The sequence below is a fragment of the Condylura cristata genome, unplaced genomic scaffold (assembly GCF_000260355.1).
Source record: "Condylura cristata isolate star-nosed mole 26May11 unplaced genomic scaffold, ConCri1.0 scaffold00022, whole genome shotgun sequence".
Taxonomy (NCBI): Eukaryota; Metazoa; Chordata; class Mammalia; order Eulipotyphla; family Talpidae; genus Condylura; species Condylura cristata.
In genome coordinates, this window is record NW_004567123.1 from 29,707,800 (window position 1) to 29,727,812 (window position 20,013).

Genomic DNA, 20,013 nt, shown 5'->3' on the forward strand with positions numbered 1-20,013 from the left:
TGCAATCCAGTTGATTGATAATAGCCAGAGGGTGTTGGGTTTTTTTTGTTTTGTTTTTTTTACCTAGACTCTTAACTGGTTTATGCCTTCACCCCTGGCATAAGTACTGTTTTCATGCCCCAACACATCTCCTCCTTCAATGTTCCTACTCTATAATTACTAAATAATTAGAAGAAGCTTTATCCTTTTAAATAAGCTCACTGTCATCACTTTAAAACCCAACTTCATTAAAAAAGAAAGAAAGAAAGAAACTGTAATTCCAGGACTGGGGTTAGCCAACCTTTCAAATTCCCAAGACTCCATGCGACAGGATGCCATGTAGCAGCCCATAAAATATAATGAAGCTGTTCAACCTGTACCCATAGGAAAAGGTCCCCCAGATACCACAAGTAAAATAAGTCAGGGGTGAAGTAGAGCAGATAGCGTGTCATTATTTGTGTTCCAGAGACGTATCCACATGTACATAGGTGTGTTTATTCGTAAATTCATTTCCTAACCCCTGAGAAACTAGTAATAGTGTTCTAGTCCAGGAGAGGAATGGGTGGTTGGGGCTTTACCTGGCATCTCCTTTTTTTAAAATTTTTAAAAAAGATTTATTTATTTATGCATACAGAATTGGGGTACGGGCCAGAGGTGCAGGGGCGATGAGAGGGTTCACCAGAGACAAAGTGGGGAGATAGATGAAGCTACACTGCTGAGGGGAGCAGCGGGCGGGTCAGGAGAGGTCTGCAGCACCCTGTGGTTCATCTCCTGGTGGGGATGATGGAACTCATGAAGTGGTTGGGCTAGCTTAGTGCTGTGCTTTAACCCATTGTGCCATCACTGAGGGCCTTGACATCTCCTTTGTAAAATTTAAAGAAGAAAGAAAAAATGGAAGGCAGGAAAACAGAAGGGAGGGAGAGACAATGTAATCAGACCCTCCTGCAAGCTGGAAGACTGGGCTGAAGAGGCTCTTGTCTTCACATTTTCTCGCTCTCTTGAAAAGGGGTAAAGATTACCCTGGTGCCTCAAAGCTGCCATCTTATAAACCCTCATGGAAGTGCACCTCACTGGAGTCTCTCCTTCAGTGGGAGAAGGGTATTTGACCCTTCATTAATTTTTAAAAAAGATTTATTTTTATTTATTATGCATACAAGAGCTGGGATATAGGCCAGAGGTGAGGATGGTGAGAGGACTCAGCAGAGACAGTGGGGCACAGAACAGGCAGATCTATTGAAATTCACTGCTGAAAGGAGCAGTGGGGAGACAGGAGAGGTCTGTTGTGCCATGTGGGTCAGCCCCCTGACCTAGGATCGAACTCCTGCTGCAGTGGCTGGTGATAGCTTCATAGTGCTGAGACTGTATGTAACCTCTGGTCCTCCATTTTATATACTAAGTCTGGCAAAAAGGTTGAAAGTTATGGAAAAGATATTAGAGGTTAAAAAAAATCACCTTCCTAGCCTGGTGGCTTTAAGCATTTGACTGTGAATCACAGTGACAAATATATTTCACATTGTGATTCAGTGTTCACACTTAGACTTCTATATATACTTGAGATAAAAAAAAAATCAGAAAACAATACGTTCTAGGTAAGATGCATTCTGAGATTTGGTAAAATTCCATTACAGTTTTAAAACAAATACAGGGCAAATCCCATGCCAATTTCTAAACCCATGAAAGGACGGTGACCCACCCCTGTCTGGACACCACCATAGCACCCGTGAAGCCAGCTCCAGGGTCACCCAGAGACACTGATTTCTGCCATCTTCAAGGACATCCTTCCACATCTGAACCTGAGACCCCCCAGCCTTGGCGATTCTTCCATTTGGAGACTGAGCTGCCTGGTCCAAAACACTGCAGTGGGTGAGAACTTAGAGGTGTCCACCCCGTGGCCACCTCTGGGCCATCATGCTAGCTAGTGTCGGCGTGAGGCTAAGCTCGACATCACCAGCCTCATTTACAAAGAATTCATTGATGAGATTTCTACCTCCTTCTTTATATCTGGTGATTACTAGTACTTGTGAACAGGTTGCTTTGAAGAGAGGTACAAGGAAATTCATGATAACAGTAAAAGAAACAACTCAATTGTCTACTCATAACTTACACATAATCCTAACAGTTAAAACAAGCTGGCAGCTCTCTGTGTCTTATCAAAGGCCCTTGTGTGGCAATTTCCATGAAGCATTATTAAGTGCTGAACTGGAGGCAAAACACAGTGGACTGGAAGCTCTGGTTTCTCTGAGAAGCAGTACACTTAAAGTAGTGTAGGCAGAGATTACCCAGGGAAGCTCAGGGAATGGAATGGTATCCTTGGAAACAGGAGGATGGGTGAACAGGGACAGGGGCATCTACCTTGTCATTCACCTTTGAATACCGATATACATGTATGCAAATATACACGGTTTAAAGGAGTTTCCTTTTTCATTTCTCTGAACAAGATATGTAAATTGCCTTAGTGAACACGGGCATTTAAAATCGCAGCTTGATTGCATTATGATGTGCAGGTGGAAAGTCACCCCTTTAAAGTGTACATGCATGTCGGCGTTTTATGGCCTATCCACAGATTTGTTCAGCCATCCCTTTTTCTAACTTCAGAATATATTCTTTTTCTGAGAACAGAAAGTGGGGAGCAGTTTATTGAGAGAAATAGATTGAGGAAAGGAGCAGCGGGTGAGGCAGGAGAGGTCATTTATTAATTTCAGAGTATTTTCATTACCCCAAAAGAAACTGATGATAGCTGATTTAGTTAGCTGATGTGCCCCAGAAACTCACCTTCCCACCTCTGGCAACCAATAATTACTATTTTGTTTTGTTTATTTAGCTGTTCTGGGCATTTCATATTAATGGCATTATGTAACATGTGAGTGTTGTCTTTCATGAGGCATGGTATTTCTAAGGTTTATCCATGTGACAGCATCTATCAGTGCTTTGCTCCTTTTTCATTGCCCAATAATATTCCACAACAAAACCAGGCTGTTGTTGTTTAAACATTCATCACTTGATGGTCGCCTGGGTTATTTCCACTTTTTTTAGCCGTAATGACAAATGTTACTATGAACATTTCTGTAAAGGCTTTTGTTTGGACATAAGTTTTAAATACTCTTGGGTCTATGCCTAGTTGTGGAATTCCTGGGTCACATGGCAACTCATTTAATATTTTGAAAAACTGCCAAGCTATTTCCAAAGTGACGGCACCATTTTATGGTTCTACTAGTAATGTAAGAACATTCCAATTTCTCCTATCCTCTCTAACACACTCCCCCATTTTAACCCTCCTAAAATGGGTGCTTTTACAACATTTGATTGTAAGCTATTTTTTTTCCCTCAAAGCAAATACATTTATGAAGTAATTCCCAGAAGGAAAAAGAAATAAAACAAAAAACTTCTTCCAGCTTAAACTTCTTCCAGCTGTGGAAAGTCCTTTGTAGCTTGTGGGGAGGGGCGAATCTATTGCAGCCAGGTGCCAATTTCAACAGGCTCATGTACCACCACTGGCACAAAAATCACAAGTCGCCAAACCATGGCCTGGGTTTAAAGCAAGAGCCGGGAATAAGGCTGTTCTGATTTAAAAGGCACAAACTGCTCTTTACAACCCAAAATTTGTTTTAAGTGTGATTCTGTGCAAAGGTATGCCCCATTTTTAAGCAAAAAAAAAAAAAAAAAAATATATATATATATAGCATTCATTGGCTAAATCTCTTCTGTCTGTCTGTCTGCTTGCCTGCCATTCGTCTGTGTGACTCCTGCTCAGCTGTGTGTCCTCCAGCTGGAGTAGATAAGTTCAGAGTACAGGTCTGGGGGTGGAGCCTGGGTGAGTGCCAGCTCATTTTCAGATTTAGGTATTTCGAAACAGAGTTTTTAGACAGGTGCAGGGTTTGGGTATCCACCCAAACAATCTATTTTCCTGTGAAGGGAAATTTCAGACTGTAATAACTATAATGAGGCAAAATGGGATGGGGGGAGGAAATTGTTATGAACCCTTGGATATTAATCCCCACAAACCCTAAATTTGGAACTGTCGTATATGATCATTATTAACATTTATGGAAGGGGTACTTTGTGCTTGACACTGTTCTTAGGGCTTTCACTGCCTTATTTTATTTAATACTCATAACAGCCCTATGAAATAGGTGTTATTATTACTGTGGTTCCCATTTTAGGAAATGGAGGCACAGAAAGTTCAAGTAACCAGCCATTATCACACAGGTTTACAAGCAACAGAACCAGCTGAGCAGGCTAGGCAGTGAGCACTGAAGCCCACATTCTAAACCACTAGGTTATATTGTCACACAATAAAAAGGAAGAAAGCAAGGGACTCAGAAGGGCAAGCCCTTTGGCTGGGCCAGGCCACTGAAAAGCATTCACTCAGCTACTCATTTAAACTCTGAGGCTGAGGCCCTCCCTGGTGGTGCAACGTGTTAAAGTGCAGCACGGTGAAGCTATCTGTAGCCGCTGCAACAAGGGTTCGATTCCCAGCCAGGTAGCTGACCCACATGGGGGGGCAGACCTCTCCTGACCCCCATGCTGCTCCCCTCAGCAGTGTATTTCAGTCAATCTGCCTGTTCTGCTCCCCACTCTGTCTCTGGTGAATCCTCTCACCCACTGCATCTCTAGCCTGTATCCCAGTTCTTGTGTGCATAAATAAATCTTTAAAAAAAAAATTAAGGTCCACGACTGAAATAACAGATACCTGAGTTCCTGGATGCTCTTGCAGCTGGGGTTGATCCTGTGCCCTGGTTCTTTAGTTCACTGTGACATGAAGGGAACATTTGCTTTCAGGTGACAGGAGGAGGGGAGATTTTGGGAAAGATTTTTATATCGAAAAAAAGAAAGGGAAGAGAAGTAATGTTTCTCTTGATACCTATTCACATTGTGCTTCCTGCATTTGATTTGGATGCAATGCTTGAGCAGTGGCAGCCAGCTTGTGTCCATGAGGCTATAAGCTAAGAATAGAAAGGTAGTGTTCTTAGGATAAATTGAGGAAGTTTTACAACCTGGCCCTTGATGATTAACCTCTGAAACTGTCTACTTCTGAACAAGTTATTGGTGACAATTATGTATTTATGCATCTTTGGAGAGGCAGTAAAGCATACTAGTTAAGAACCTGAGCTTGTGGGCCTAGGAAGTAGATGCTGACTTTAGGACTTAATAGCTCATACCCTTGGGCAAGTTCCTTACTTGATCAATACTTCTACTTACTCATCTTTAAAATGGAGATAAGAAAAGATCCCTTGTACAGGGTTATCTTGGGGGTTAAATGAACTAATATATGTAAAGGACTTTTGAGTAATTTCTTGTAAATATAAGAACTCCACGAATGCTGGTTAATAACACATTTTTTTTGTCCTAAATCGCTATTTTTTATTTCAAAAATTTTTGAGTCACAGAAAACTTACAAGAATACAGCAGCAACAACAAAACCTTATGTACCATGAACCTAGACTTATTAATTTATCTGTTGCTGTATTTGCTTGCCTGTGCTATGTGTGTGTTTCCCCTGGATCCTCTGAGGGTATGTTGTAGGCAGTACGTTGTATTGTTATTGGTATGATAGCCTGTTACTTGTTTATACAACATGTGATCCAAACTAGACCAGCGAAACAAGTTCCTCCTTTGAATTTGAATCCTGGAGTGGGGTGATGCGAAGACATCTATTGCTATCACACCCTGACTGGTACAAGTGGCCTGGAGAAAGTGAGCCCTGGTCCTGAGACTCAGCAAGTGAAGCTTTATGCAATCACAAGTGTAAGCAAAATCTCTTCATTTTTGGAGGACTTAAGCACCGAATTTAAGCTTCTGTATCCCCTATTCCAAGTCAACTTCATCAGCATAGGAGTCTCAGAATTTGAGACTATTTCCCCTGTCTATTGAAAGGTCCTAACAAAAGTCCACAGTGGCAAAATGACTGGGTTATCAGTTGCTTTGTCTGACAAAGCACTTCAAAGTCTAGGCTCATAAAATACCCATTTTATTATTGCTTATGATATAATAGGTTCATTGAGCTTACCTGGTGGTTCTCTGGTGCCAGATCTTCTTGGTCACTTGGGGTGTGAAGGGCCTAGGAGAGGCTAGAAAGCTGCCAGTCTCATGACTGGCAGATGCTGCTGGCTCTTAGCTAAGAAGCTGGGCTGTCACCTAGTGCCTGAATGGTCTCCCACGTGACCACTCACGTGGTGTTGGCTTCCCATAACTGGGCAACCGGATCCCAAGTGGAGGGGAGTATATGTTGCTAATCATCTATAGCAGGGACTCAGAAGGTTCCCCCCAGCTCATGACTTCTACATTCCCATGGGTTGACAGTCACTTAACATACCCAATTCAAGGAAGAGGAAATAAAGTTTGCTCTCGATGGAGGAGGGGCCTGTGCACACGAGAGGAAGGGAGGAGGGATGTCAGGTATCTTTACGGACTCTTTACTAGAACATGGCACTCATTTGGCTTAGATTTTTAAGTCTAGAGTGGTACTTTCCAGCTCTCAGCCAAAGGTCAGCTCAGAGGTTGCTTCTTCCTGGAAGCTTTCTCAAATACTCCTTGAGTTAGAGATCTGTCTTGGGGTTCTCAAACAACTTGTATATATCTTTTTCTGGTTAACATAAGTTGTACTTTCTGCAGCCATATATATCAACAGATTATTTTTCTTGTCTCCTACTTTCTTAAACCTCCTTTTCTTCCTGCCTCCTTCCTTCTCGCTTTTCTTCCACAAATGTTTATTAGTGTCTACGTTAGGCCAGACACTAATCTAGGTGTTGGAGCTAGTGCAATAAACTAAACAAATTTCCTGCTTTCCACTTGGAGCTTATAGTCGAAAGAGGAGATTGAATATTAAAAAAAAAAAAAAATCAAAGAGTGTTAATGTTGATGAAGAAAATAGTGCAAGATGATCTGATTCTCTGTGTGTGTATACTTTATAAGAAAGAGACATGCAAGCAAACCTCTGAATGACAACAGGGGCAAGTCAGGAGGAAAGAAAATTCCAGACAGCAAAGGGAAGGGCAAGTGAAAGGCCCTGAGGCAGAAGCATGCTTGGTATGTTCAGGAAACATCAGGAATGTTAATGTCTGGCATGGAGTAAGAAATGAAAAGAGATAAATTACTTGAGATCAGAGAGGGACGCAGAGACCAAATCAATTAGGGTCCAGATTTTATCTCAAATGTAATGGGATGCCATTGGAACATATTCAGGTTGGAAGTGACATAATTTAATCTGGTTTTTTCAAAGATCCCTCTGTCTACTGTGTGTGGAGTGGCTTATAGAGAGACTAATGGGAGAAACAAGAAGAGCAGCTGGGGACAGTCACAGCTGTTTAGGTGAAAACTTGTGTGAAAAATTGTGTAGCACCTTAGTATCTAACACAGTAATTACTGTCTGATGTTTAATGAGGGGGTGGGCTCATCCAGACAGCACAATTTGCTAAGTCTACAGTATTGCTAAGTTCTGTAGTGGGTGCTGAAAGGGGAGAGAGAACAAGAGACAAAAGTCCTACCCTCACAGAGCTTTCATTCTAGGAAGGTAAAGAGATAATAAAAACCACATATGAACAAAAGCGATAGTGTTTCCAATGACAAAAAGTGCTCGGAAGAGAAATGAAGCAGGGAAGAGGGGTAGGGAAGCAGGGTTGGAGTGGGGTGGAAACTTACAAAAGAGAAACCAGAGAATTCTCCCTGATGAGGTGACATCTGGACAATGTCCACGGGGGAGATGAGAGAGTGAACTGTTTGGATTTTCTGGTAAAAAAGTGAGTTCGGTTCAGGAAATAGCAAGTGAGTTCCGAGTGTGCTAGGCCTCTTGGAGGGAGCAGGAGCCCACGCATCTGAAGCAAGCAATGAGCGACAAGGGGAGGAAAGGTCCTGGTTGGGGTTTTGCAGGTTACTGCCTAGATCTTTGGAGGCAGACAGTGTTACAGGGCAGGAGGAGGAGGGCATCCCAGCACCCCCAAACTTGTTCTAGTTTCTGCCATCCGCTGCATCTTGACAAAACATAGTCTAGTATATGACTTATTTTATTTACATTTAAAAAATAATATGATAGTTTATTGTTATATCATTTTGCATCTTCTCCCATCTCAGTTGTAATCCCCGTGGCCTTCCCACCAGATCAGCCGTGTGCCATCACCATAGTCCAGTGCACTTCCCTCCCCCCACCGTTTTTGATCCCATTCCCCACTTAACCCCCGTAAAATGTTTCTGGTATATAGTTGCTCATTATTATTATATTTTCTCCCCTGGTCCTTTATACTCCTACTATGAGTGAAACCATCTGGTATTTTTCTTTTTCTTTCTGGCTTATGATCCCTTCCAGCTCCATCCATGTTGCTGCAAAAGGCATGAGTTTATCTTTTTTTTTTAAATTTCTGAGTAATATTCCCTTGTATATAAGTACATAAGACTTTTAATGGACAGGAACTCTAATAAAATTAATGTGCAATAAAGAGAAGGGGAAGAATAGACAAGATAGTTTTCACATGAAACATTCAGAGTTATATATCTTCTCACAGGTAAATGTCCAGTTAAACAAGGTTGGCCCAAAGCAGGATCACTGAGGCCCAAACGCTTGCCACAAGTCCAAGACAACTTCTGGTGGGGACTCATAGGAAAGGGGCAGAAAGGGCAGTCTGGAAGGAAAATAACCAAATAAAAATCAAACAAAGGCTGCCATAGGTCTCTGTCACTCACATCTCTCTTTTTCAAGTGTCTCCTTCCAAGTCTCCCAAGTTCCTGGGACAAGTGTAAAGCTGAGAAGCAAGTGCAGGGACTATACCTGTCTCCTGCACCCAGTGCTCTTTCAGGTGCTCTTGTCACTTTCCCTGTCTCCACTCTGGCTTCTCTGCTCAGCCCCACCCTTCCTTAGGGTGGGGCAAGGACCTTTTCCCTCGGAGACAAAGTCCCTTCCTCTGGGGATCCCTGTTACAAAAGAGCGTCATATTTTCCCCCAGGACCTCACTGGCTCCTGTACTGAGAATGGACTCCAGAGAGAATGGGTGGAACAGAAATAGGGAGATGGTGAGGAAGTGACTGCGTTAGCCTAAGCCGTTATCTATTTTGTCCCATTCAAACTCAGGACATTTAATGCTAATTTAATGCTATTATCTAATATACCACCCACATTAAACTTTGCCTACAAAGTCCTTTTTATATTAAAAAATCTGAATGCAATAAATCGCATTTGCTGCATTCGGTTTTACCTCTTCCACGCACTGCTATTTTTAAGTACAGGCTTAGGTGTTTCGTGGCGTGCTCCACATGCTGGGTTTGTCCGATTGTGTTTTCATACATCAGTTAGCTTTTTTTTTTTGGGCAAGACGTCGGAGGTGGCTTTGTATTTTCCGGATTGACACCCATGATGTCAGTGTTCAGCGATGCTCAAGTCAATCACTCGGTAAAGGTGGTGTGTGAAAAAAGAGCTCCTTTGTAAAGCGATATACTTCGTGGTTGTCAGCGCTAAGTACTCGGGACTGAATATGCCGCGCGCAGACTATTGTCCAACAATCTTTCACCCAGTGATGTCCATGAGCATCTAGGAACAGCCTCGTGGCTTCTGACCTTCTGACCTTGTGCCTTAGTTTGCTCATCTTAACAAAGAGAATAGTGGTCCCTAACGGACGGTTGTTTTGAGGATCTGTCCTTGGCATACAACAGATGCGCTATAAACGTTAACAATTTCGTTAACGAAGGGGAAAAACTGAATGCTAGCGCAGGCACCGCACGGCCGTGCCGGGGTCGCGCCGCATCTCACGGCAGCAGCAGCCGCGTCTGAACGCAGCCCCGGGCTCCCACCGGCCACGCCCTCGCGCCGCGGAGCCTGGCGGGGCCCCGGAACGCAGAAGCCGGGCCGCGCAAGGCCCCCTGGGACCGGTAGTGCTGGGCGTGGCCACGGGACTACATATCCCGGCGGCCCCCGCGCCGCGGCTTCAGCGGCTGCCGCCTCAGTCCTTCCACAGCGACGGCGGCGGCCGCGGCGGCTGAGTCGGTGGCGGTGGCGGCGGCGGCGGCTGAGGGCTGAGGGCTGAGCGGCGAGTTTCCGATTTAAAGCTGAGCTGCGAGGAAAATGGCGGCGGGCGGTGAGTGGAGATAAAGGAGGAGCGGCGGCAGGCGAGGGGGTGGAGTGCGAGGCGAGGGAAGAGGGCGAGTCCCCCGGGCTGCCGCGAGCGGGCGGCTTCTGCCCCGCGGAGGCGCTTGTGGGGCGCGCCGAGTGGGGGTCGCGCTGAGATAGTTTTGGGGAGTCGGGGCCGTGCCGCTTCCCCACAGCCTGGGGACGATCTCCGCTGGAGGAGGGGAGTCAAGACGGCAGCCGTCTCGGAGGGGTCCCCTGCGGAGGGGTCACCCTGAGGAGTTTGGGGGAGACCTCGGGTGTCCACTCTTCCCTCCTATCCCTAAAGTTTTTTGGTTCTCCTGCCTCCCCCAGTCCATGGGGGCTGCTTTTGAAAGCTCCTGGCGTCCCCCTCCTGCTGCCCCTGGCTCCTTCGCAGTTAATTCACGAGTATTTGGGGGGCGAAGGGAGCCGCACAGACTACCCCCGACCTCCACCCCGGCCGCCAAGTCCCACTCGGAATCGGCTGGATTTTGTTGCATGTTCCTTTCTGCACTTGGGGCATTTTTGATATTTTAGCCCGAATTATCTGCGGAATTACCATTTTGGGCACGGGTAGGTTCTCAGTAGAAATGCATTTTGCTACCTCTGGTGTGAAGGTTGGGAAATGGCAAGCGGGAAGTTGGTGGATTGAATTTGGGGCTTGGGGGTCTATTACTGCGGTTCCCCCACCCCCCCCCATTCTCCTTTACTGTCTACTTACGGACCGTGATTCAGTTTGCGATGATTTAAATAAACTGCTTTTCTTGCACACGCCTTGCAGAAAAGCCATGAATGTTTGTGAGGGTTAGTTGCTGCTTCGGCGGTTAGCGGGCACCCCAGGGTGGAAAAGTTAACCAAAAGAGCAGTTGTGAGAAGAGGGTGAGAGCATCATCTCGAAGTCTCGCTAGGTGGAGGAGCTCGGGATTCCCAAATAAGAGTAAGTGACAAGGGGAAGGGCTGAGGTTCTCTCCTAGTCGAAACTTTGTATCCCCTCCCGAATTGTAAAGACTTCCTTTTTGCAGCTTTTGAGCAGCGCTTCAAAGCCAACCTGTTTTTGTTATTAAGCCTGTACCGTAAAGAAACAGGAAGGCGAGTACCAGCTGTGTTGCTGCAGTGGTTTTAAATCGAGTCGAATGAGATGAGTGAGAGTGGTAGTAGAATTCAGTAAGAGTGCTGCATCTGCTTGGTTTAAATGCTCTGGCTTCACGTCTACCAACTGGTCCCTGGCTGCAATAGACCGTCAGTATTTGTTGCAGCAGGTTGTTTAGAGGATGATGGAAAGAAAAAATAATCACAGATCTTCACCGAATGCTGCAGAAACCAAAAGGTTGTTTAATGGAAATCTGGACCGTTCTTGGAAAAAAAAATTAAATTATTGCTTGTTTATGATATGTAGTATAATCTGTTCTAAATATACAACTGGAAACGTACAAATACTGAAAAAAAATAAGTCTCCTACTGTTAACTCTTAATCTCCTTCCTGGGAAGCAGGAATTGTTACTGTTTTCTGCAGTATCCTTTGAAATAATTATTATAAAGATGTTCATTTGGAGCACACTCCTGTTGGAAACCAAAAGCCAGGAGAATAAAATGAATAGAAGAAAGGGAAAATGTGGTGGGAATACGGTTTTTTTTTAATTGTCGAAAAAAGGTTGATAGCTATTAGAAAGCCCTTCTGAACTTACTGCTTTATCTATCAGCATCTTTAAAGAAATAATCTGTGGGGCTTTAGCATGAAGAGCCCTGCAGGGTTCATTGTTTGTATGTAAAATGAAGCCTCTGTTTGTAACATGTAAAATGATATTGAACACTATAGCTCTGTCACTGGGGGTTGCTTCAGGTTCTGCATTTAAATGAGCAGTAATCTAGATTGCCTGTGATCCTAAATTATAGGGGTATTTTATGTATCGATATAAATGGCTTAATTATCCAATCAGCATTTAAAAACATGCACATGCCAGTTTCACCATATAGAGTACATTTTGGACAGGAGAATTGTGAGTTAAGTGGGAAGGTAATAATTTTTAGAGCAGTTAAGGGAATGTTTCTACCATAAAATACTTAACTACAGAGACATTGAAAAATGCAAAAACAATCCCAGCATAATTAACAGGATTTTTAAAATTTTAGAACGTTTTTAAATTTACCAATACCAATTAGTAATATTAGCTTTTCGAGCATTAGGGATTATGTTAAATACTTATATATTTTAAAAATGAATATACTGTACATTTCCCCACAAGTAAAAAAAAAAAAATTCTGTAACTCATCTCCAACCCACCCCTTAAGCAAATAAGTTAGAATTCATTCAGTAAGGAGTAAGTTGACCCCTGGACTCTTCTGGGAGCCTTATAAGTAAAAAGTAGTTCTTAAGATGGTTACTTCTGGCCTCTTGAACGATCTTTTGAAATAAGCTTTCTTATTATGTCAATGTCGGGCATTTTAAAGATAGAAAGTTAAAAAAATTTTTTTTGAGCATTAGTAGTATGATTTTGAGATTAGTTCCTGTTAATGTGAAGAATACTATGTTTTTGATGCATCTTTAGTTTTTTTAAGTCTTTTAAAAGATATCAGGAAAAATATTTTAGTTTGGGCAGTAGGGTAAGATTAAAAAAAAATCCACCCAAACGGCTATTGTTTTTCCTTGATTGGGTTAATTAAAATAAATAGCTTTAGGGTTCTTGTAATTTTTAAGAATCTATAATTGAAGTGATAGCCAGAGGATGTAGTTACTTTTGAAAACTGTTAATTTTGTTGCAAGTTTGGAACATAACTTCTCCAGTGGTTGTCTACACAGCCCAAGGGACTACAATTGATTACAGTGTTACTCTTTTAATGCTATGTAACATTAGGAAAACAAGAGTTTTGTCAGATTGACAGTAATTGAGACAGGATAGTTTCTGATAGACTAAACACTTTGGTTTGAATTTACTGTACTCTTTAGTTTGAATATTACTGTCCCCTACCATCCCTCCCCCCCCCTTTTTTTTTTAACACAGTATTGAGTGGTGAAAACTTCGGAAGCAAAGAATTGGCATTGGAAATGTAAGCTGTTATTTTTTTCTTGTAGTTAAACTATTTAAAAGGATGGGTGATGTTCATTAGTTTAGAATCTCATGTATAGCACTGAGATGGAATGCTGTAGTAAAATGTAGGCATTTTCCATTTTATGAATGTTTTTGAGGGTGGGGGAGGGGATTGCAAGTGAACTTTTCAAAGTTAAAGTGGAGGAGGGGCTCTATTGTAATGAGGCTTATTCCTTCATTTTGTTAATGTTTGCTAGGTAAATTCATTTGGTTTTCTGACTAGGCTTCAGGGAAAAGATTACTTTGGGTTAAGGGTGCCATTTACCCAGCGCCTACCCTTAGTTCCAGTTCCCTAACAAGTGATGGAATTGTCGAGTTTAATATCCTTTCCCTTTCCCACCTTCTGGTGGAGAGTCGTTAAATGAACAGGAAAATGGCCAGAAGATACACAGCAGTAGAGTGGAAGGACCTGCAGTATCTGGAAGGCTGATTTAGTCACAGACTGGATAATCTTCAACTACATGCTGTCCGTGCCCAACTTTGCCATATTAACTCAGTTTGGTAGGCTCTGCTGGACTAGGTTAGTTTATAGGAGGCAGTTGTAAAGACTTATTTAACTGTGTGGTAAATTTTGTGGCCTTTAGGCAAAGGAATGGAGACTAACCTCTACTGGTAAATAGGCTTTACCCATTTCAGAGAATATTCTTAAGAGCAAGTGGAGTAGCGGTGTCCTTCCTTTCTTTTCTTTTTTTCTTTCTTATTTTTTTAGGGGGCGTGAGTTAGTAGTGACCTCTGTTTATCCTTTTTTTTTTTGTTTTTGTTTTTCTTCAGGAACATGTGTCCACTTTTGTCTTTCTCATTAGTTTTTTTAAGTCAGTATATTATTCTAGAAAAGACTGTGACTTTTGGTTTCTGCTTTTCTGTGAGGGTTATTTAATTTTCTTGGTTAGCAGCTATGAGTGAGAGTTATAAAACCTCATATTTTGGAGCCTAGGCTGACTGGGTTACTAAATTTAACTCTTCATCCACTAACCATGTAAAGGGAATATTGGCCTGTGTCAAATGTTAATGGCTAAATCTACCCTCCTTGGGGTTTTGCTTTTGGTCACTGTGGCAACTGATTTGGAGTGGTAGATGGATAGATGGGAAAGGACTGCAGAAGTCAGCATAATCCTCAATTAGGATAAGCCTCATGGTTAATTGAATGTTGAATGTACAGGTTAAATCCCATTATAACAGACTCCAGGGGACTAGCTAAATTATTTCGTGGTACTGGAATCAAACTTTACTGAATATTGTTAAAAATAAATTTATCTTTAAAATATAATTTTATCATTTTTTGAATGCTGGCTTCTCTTTGTTGAAGCAACATTCAGTGTAACCTCTTTCAGGTGTGTTACATTAAGGCTCACCCGAATATGTACTACATTAAGTTCACTGCTCAGTCCAGTTCTAGCTTTCATACAGCTGTCCCTTTTTATCCCACTTATCCTCCTTCCTCGTCCTTTTGGGTAACCACTAATTGGTCTTACAATATAAAAGTTTATTTTTGTTTTATTTAGCACATCCATTTGTTTGCTTTCTGTTATATGCCACAGATGAGTGAAATCATGGCATTTGTCTTTCTCCTGATTTTTTACTAAGCACAGTATATTCTGGTTGCAGATGGTAGGGTTTCTCATCTTTTTTTATAGCTGAATAGTATTCAATTGTTTATATACCACAGTTTATATACCACATCTTTGTTGTGGAGTGGAACTTAGATTGGTTAGTCTTTTTGTTTTTGGTAAAAGTGCTGCAAATATTTTTATTGTACCGATTTGTCAGTTTGTTACTTGTGAACCAGTGTGTTTTACCTTAATTTTTAATGCTTTTACCTTTATAAAGGAAACAGCCCATGTTTGAACTAGATAATTTTATCTTCCTGGTTTCCATCTTCATTGATTTATCTCAACAGCCCAATAAGTTTATTAATAAGTACTACTACCACCATCAAAGTGTGATCAGGGGAAGTGGGAAACTTCCCAGGTTTCCAGGTGATTGCTTCTGGTAATTTTTTTCTATGCCTGAAAACTTAAAAAAAAAAAAATGAATATACTATATATACTTCACTTTAATTAAAGTGAACTTTTCTTAAATCGGTAGTGGGTAAGGTAGCCCTTTTCTAGTCAGCCAAATGTAGTTTGAAACCTTTAGATCTCTAGAGTTTAAAGTGATAGTGACATTGTAGTCTTCAACCCTTGATATGTATAAATATGGAATTTTCAGAAACAGAATTAGTGCATATGAGAAAAATACTGTTTTTATGCCAGAAATATGCTTTTTTCTGTGTTCTGTATTTTTTTATTTGTGTTTACCAAACTTCAGACATTTAGACTCTATCTTTATATCTGAGGCTAGCATTTTTAGTTTGTTTGAGGAGTTTTGACTGGGTGCAGCAAGCCATTTTTGAAGTCATTCTTTTAAATAGGTATTCCATGAAGGAGGGAAATAATCTGAAAGAGGGAATTTCAAAGCAACCCAAGCAGTGTTTTGAAAAAGTTCTCAAGTCCTAAGAATAATGACTGACTAGTAGGCAGGAAGCCCGCAGTTGTATTGTGGTATTGTTCCTCCATCTTATGCATTTGAGAACTTCAGTACAAAAGAGGAGAGAAAGCTTGGGGCGCAGAAAGAAAGGGTTTTTAAAAAAGGGGGAGAGCCTTTAGAGTAAATCATTCTTTGCTCTTTAAGTGAAATCTAAACCAAATTATTCTTATTTTGAGAATAAATAATCATATCCTAGTAGTTTAAATGAACAATTTTTGTAAATGAGTTCATTGTTAGAGCAGTGCTCAGTTTTAATACAGAACTTTAATAAAAAAACACATGGGAATTCTTTAAATAGTTCTACCTGATCAGTATAACTTTTGAGAAGAAAATTTACTAATGAAAAGTTGAGAATAATTTGTAAGCTCATATTATGAGTTTTGTGTATATCAATCTTTCTATGTTTGTTTCAAATTTATTGAACAAAGATGGGTGCAATATATAATCTCCCAAGGCTGCTTATATTAGAAAATTCTATAAACCTGAAAGCACAATATGGATATGTAGGATTGCTTTTTAAATTTTGTTGGCCAAACATTAAACAGGTAAAGCTTTATTCAGATAATGGTGTGGAGGTGCAGGTTTTCATGCCGACTGGTGGGTTTGGGGATAGGATGACCTCGAGCTACTAATTTCACCATAGTATATGCTACCTGCAGCAAAATAACGTGTGTGTGTGTGGAGGGTGGGAGTGTGGGGAGGGGATTGGTGGGGGGAGAAGAGAGCATTTGTGAGCTCTGCAAGAGAATTTTCAACCCTCTCTTCTGGTGTCAGAAAATGAAGTCATTTTCTTTACTCTCAGTAAAGCTGTCATCAGTGAAATGGATTATTGAATTTAAGTCACTCTGTAGAATAGCTATATCAGCTGATTTGTTCCCAGATTGAAATTTGGCAACTTTATTTAAACATGTTTCAAGGATTACCCAGTATTCTCTTCTCCAGTTTGTGTCTCTGGTCAACACATCCTCTGCTTTATCCAAAGCTCATCTCTTTTCTTCCTTTACCTGCCTGGTGGTGGTCTGTTTTATGACATTACTTTTCATCCCAGCCAGGTAGTTGATGCCACTACTATCAGCAAGTATTTTCTGTATCTAGGACAATCTGACTTCACCAGTGGGAAAAATAGCTCCACATGCACATTGTTAGGGTGGGTGGCATTTTCTTCAAATAAGACAGGACCTTAGTATATTAAGTTCAAAAAATAATTTCATCAGGAATCAGTGAAGTGGAATTCAGAAACTGCTTTCAAAGGGCATAACCACATTTAAAATAGTGGAAGCTTTAGGTGTGTGGATCCTAAATTAGGCTAGCCTGAAATGTGAACCACCTTATGTCCTTCAGCATCTCCTTTCTTGACTCAAAGTACAAAAGAACTTGCACATGTGACTTTTTCAGCCACCGATTTTTCATACCACCATTTTCTTAGTCATGAGACCTCAGCTTCACTCATCTTTAACTTGCTACTGTGTGGCTGCTGCTGTTCCCTCCTAGGAACACAGACTTAATTAGTGTTTATTAAGCTTTTACTGTTGAAGGCTCTGTGAGAGTCAAAAAGGTTTTGACCTCCAAGTGCACACAATCAATCAGGTACTCACATCACTTCAGCGCAAGGCAATTTGTTTTCCCATACAGATGGTAGAAAGGTTCAGAGGAAGCCAGTGACTAGCCCTAACCAGGTGAGGGGATGGACTCAGGACTTTCAAGAATGATTAAGATTTTAATATGAGAAGCACTGTTCACTTGGAAAATCATTAGCAAGAGCATAAAATATTCAGTGAATGCTGAGGATGACATTGAGTAGAGTGGTTTTATTTTTGCAGAGATCTTTACATTTTCTTAAATATATTTTCATTCTAATAGATGATTGTAATAGGTTTCAAATTGTTCTCTTTCCCTAGTACTCTATTCTGCACATTTTATCTTATACATTATTTTGATCTAATTTTATGCTCAAAAATTTGCAGAATACAAACCAAATTCCTTAATATAATTCTCAGTTGTCAGTTTTTTGAAAAAAATCGTCCCCCCTTTTATTTGCCCCTTGTTTTCAGACATGCTGATTTTGTTGTCTCTTTTTCTTACTATCCAGTGTCAACAGTGATGAATAAGGCTGTCACACAACTGAAATTATATATTTCTTACTTCCTGGTTTGAATCTTAACCATGTCTTCATGTGTATAGGGCAGATTTAGTCAAATTGTTGTATTGTTGTTGTTTTTTTTTTTTTTTTTTGAGGTAGGGACTATTTCTTTGAAAAGCTTTTAAAGTTTGCTATTTTTTTTCACTTATATTCACTTTAGACTTAATCCTTCCCCCCTTAAGTGTTTTGATGTGAAAGCTTCTAAAGTTAAAAGTGCAAGTCAGTTTTTCCTACCTGGAAATTGAGATAAAATTAAAAAGTTAGGACTTTTTAATCCTTAGGAGGATGTGCTCAGGACCCAAATCTCCATCAGCACTGTCCAGTTAAATCTGTGTCTGTCTGGGCTTTAGAGTATCTTCATATTTCCCATTGTCCAAGGACTAGACAGGCCTATAAGCTAGTGAAATGTTTATATTCAGTACTACTGATGTTCAAGGATTGTGCTAAGATTGTGAGCATTAAACTCTCTTTGTGATCTAGGCACTTATAATCTAGTTGAGAAGTATACTTGAGAAAACATAGCTTCAACATAAATAAGAGGTTCAGAAGTTCATAGTAAGAAAAGGTCATCTTCAATGGGTTGTTAGGGAAAGCTTCATGGATTAGATGGAATAGATCTAAAGGGAAATAGTTGCTGCTTCTACACTTTCTTCTTTTGTTCTGTAGTGCTTAATTACAGTGAAAAATGAAGTGTTTAAAAAAAACGGAAAAGAAGGCATACACATGGCAGAGTTGGAGCTGTGCAGAAAGGTGTATCATGAAACAGCAGTCCTCCCATTTTATTATCCCCTGATTGTTGGCCTTAAAAAGGTTATTCTGCACATACTGTGAATTTCTCTTCAGCTTCTTTTCTCCTGTTGTCTCCTTCTCTTTTTTAAATGATAACACAGTGGTCTCCTATTTTTTACTTAAAAGAAGTTGGAGAGTCTTCTGTACTTCACATTTAGAAGGCTGTATAATCCATTGTACAGATGGATTTAATATAATCTCACCCATCCCATTCCTCATTACCATTTCCAGGGTTTTTACTATTATGGATGATGTTGCAGTGACTTGTATGTTATATAGTGCGTTGGCATGAGTATATCTGACTACAAAAATCTTGGAAGTGGAATTTCTGAATCAAAAGAAATGTTTATTTAAGACTTTAATGGCTCTTTTCCTCATTTCCTCCAAAGAGGTCATACTGAATTTATGCTCTCACCTGTTGGGCATGACTGGCTGTTTCTTCTTTCTTATTTTTTGTCCTTTCTCATTGCATGGTTACTTAAAGGGGTGAAGCCTTCTGTTCATTGTTTAAGAGTTTGAAACTAAACTTCCCATGGAATTCCCAAAGCTGTTCATAATCTGAGTTTAATCTACATTTTCTGCATTATTTCCTTAATGCTGTCTGTATCTTTTGCTTCATTTGCTATTAAGTCTCCCTTGCTCTACTTTCCACCCTCTTATTCCCAGCTCCCAAATGAAGTTCAGTTTCCTGTGTTGTGATTCATATTTTTAGAAATAAATGAGAAAAAATACTACTTACTGAATGTCTATGTGCCTGAAGTGTTTTGTGGTTAATGTGCATTATGGTGTATTTTTTTTTAAAACATAGAAACCCTTCTCTCCCTATTTAAAGTCTTTCTAAATAGAAAGATTTTGTTAAAATTTATTTTCTAAGTTGGAATTAAACCCACTGATATTAAAGGTAGTGAAAAATGAGACTTGTGATGAATATAAAATGTGAAATTTGGTTATGAAGAACTATTATGGGTTTTGTTAAGTTTATTCTGTATCAGAATCCCAGCTTTTCAGAGATACAGTTGCAAATGGTCTCAATTCAAAAAATTTTGAAAGAAATGGTAGATACATGTGGGACAAATTCAAAAGATCCCTGTGATTGTGCAGTAGAAAGTAAAGCACACCCTTTAGCTGTCTCAGCCACATCCCCATCTCTTGACCAGAAGCAGCCATTGTCACTATAGTCTAGACGTATAAGTGCTTAGACGTAAAAGCTTTTTAAGCTTAATAGATTTCTCTCACATTTTGGGGTAAACTTTATATTGAAATACACATTCATTAACTTCATAAATACAATCCAATATATTTTCTTAAAATGAATACACCTATGTAACTAGCACTCATGAACTTTATTCTAGAATGTATATACTTTTGAAACTGTCTTGGAGAGCACCTATCTGTATTTGTAGCTACTGAGTTCTTCCTAGTGG

The 20,013-nt window shown here is 40.5% G+C and overlaps 1 protein-coding gene across 2 annotated transcripts in view; it reads left to right on the top strand.

Moving 5' to 3' along the window:
* The first annotated feature begins 9,915 nt into the window (after positions 1-9,915).
* Positions 9,916-20,013, top strand: part of NCOA3 (nuclear receptor coactivator 3) — a 103,605-nt gene continuing 93,507 nt past the window's right edge. The window contains exon 1 of one of the 2 annotated variants that reach the window (XM_012728366.1): positions 9,916-10,037. The gene's annotated coding sequence lies outside the window, so the exon portion shown is untranslated. The remainder of the gene's footprint in view (positions 10,038-20,013) is intronic. The other variant, XM_012728367.1, reaches the window with a different exon arrangement.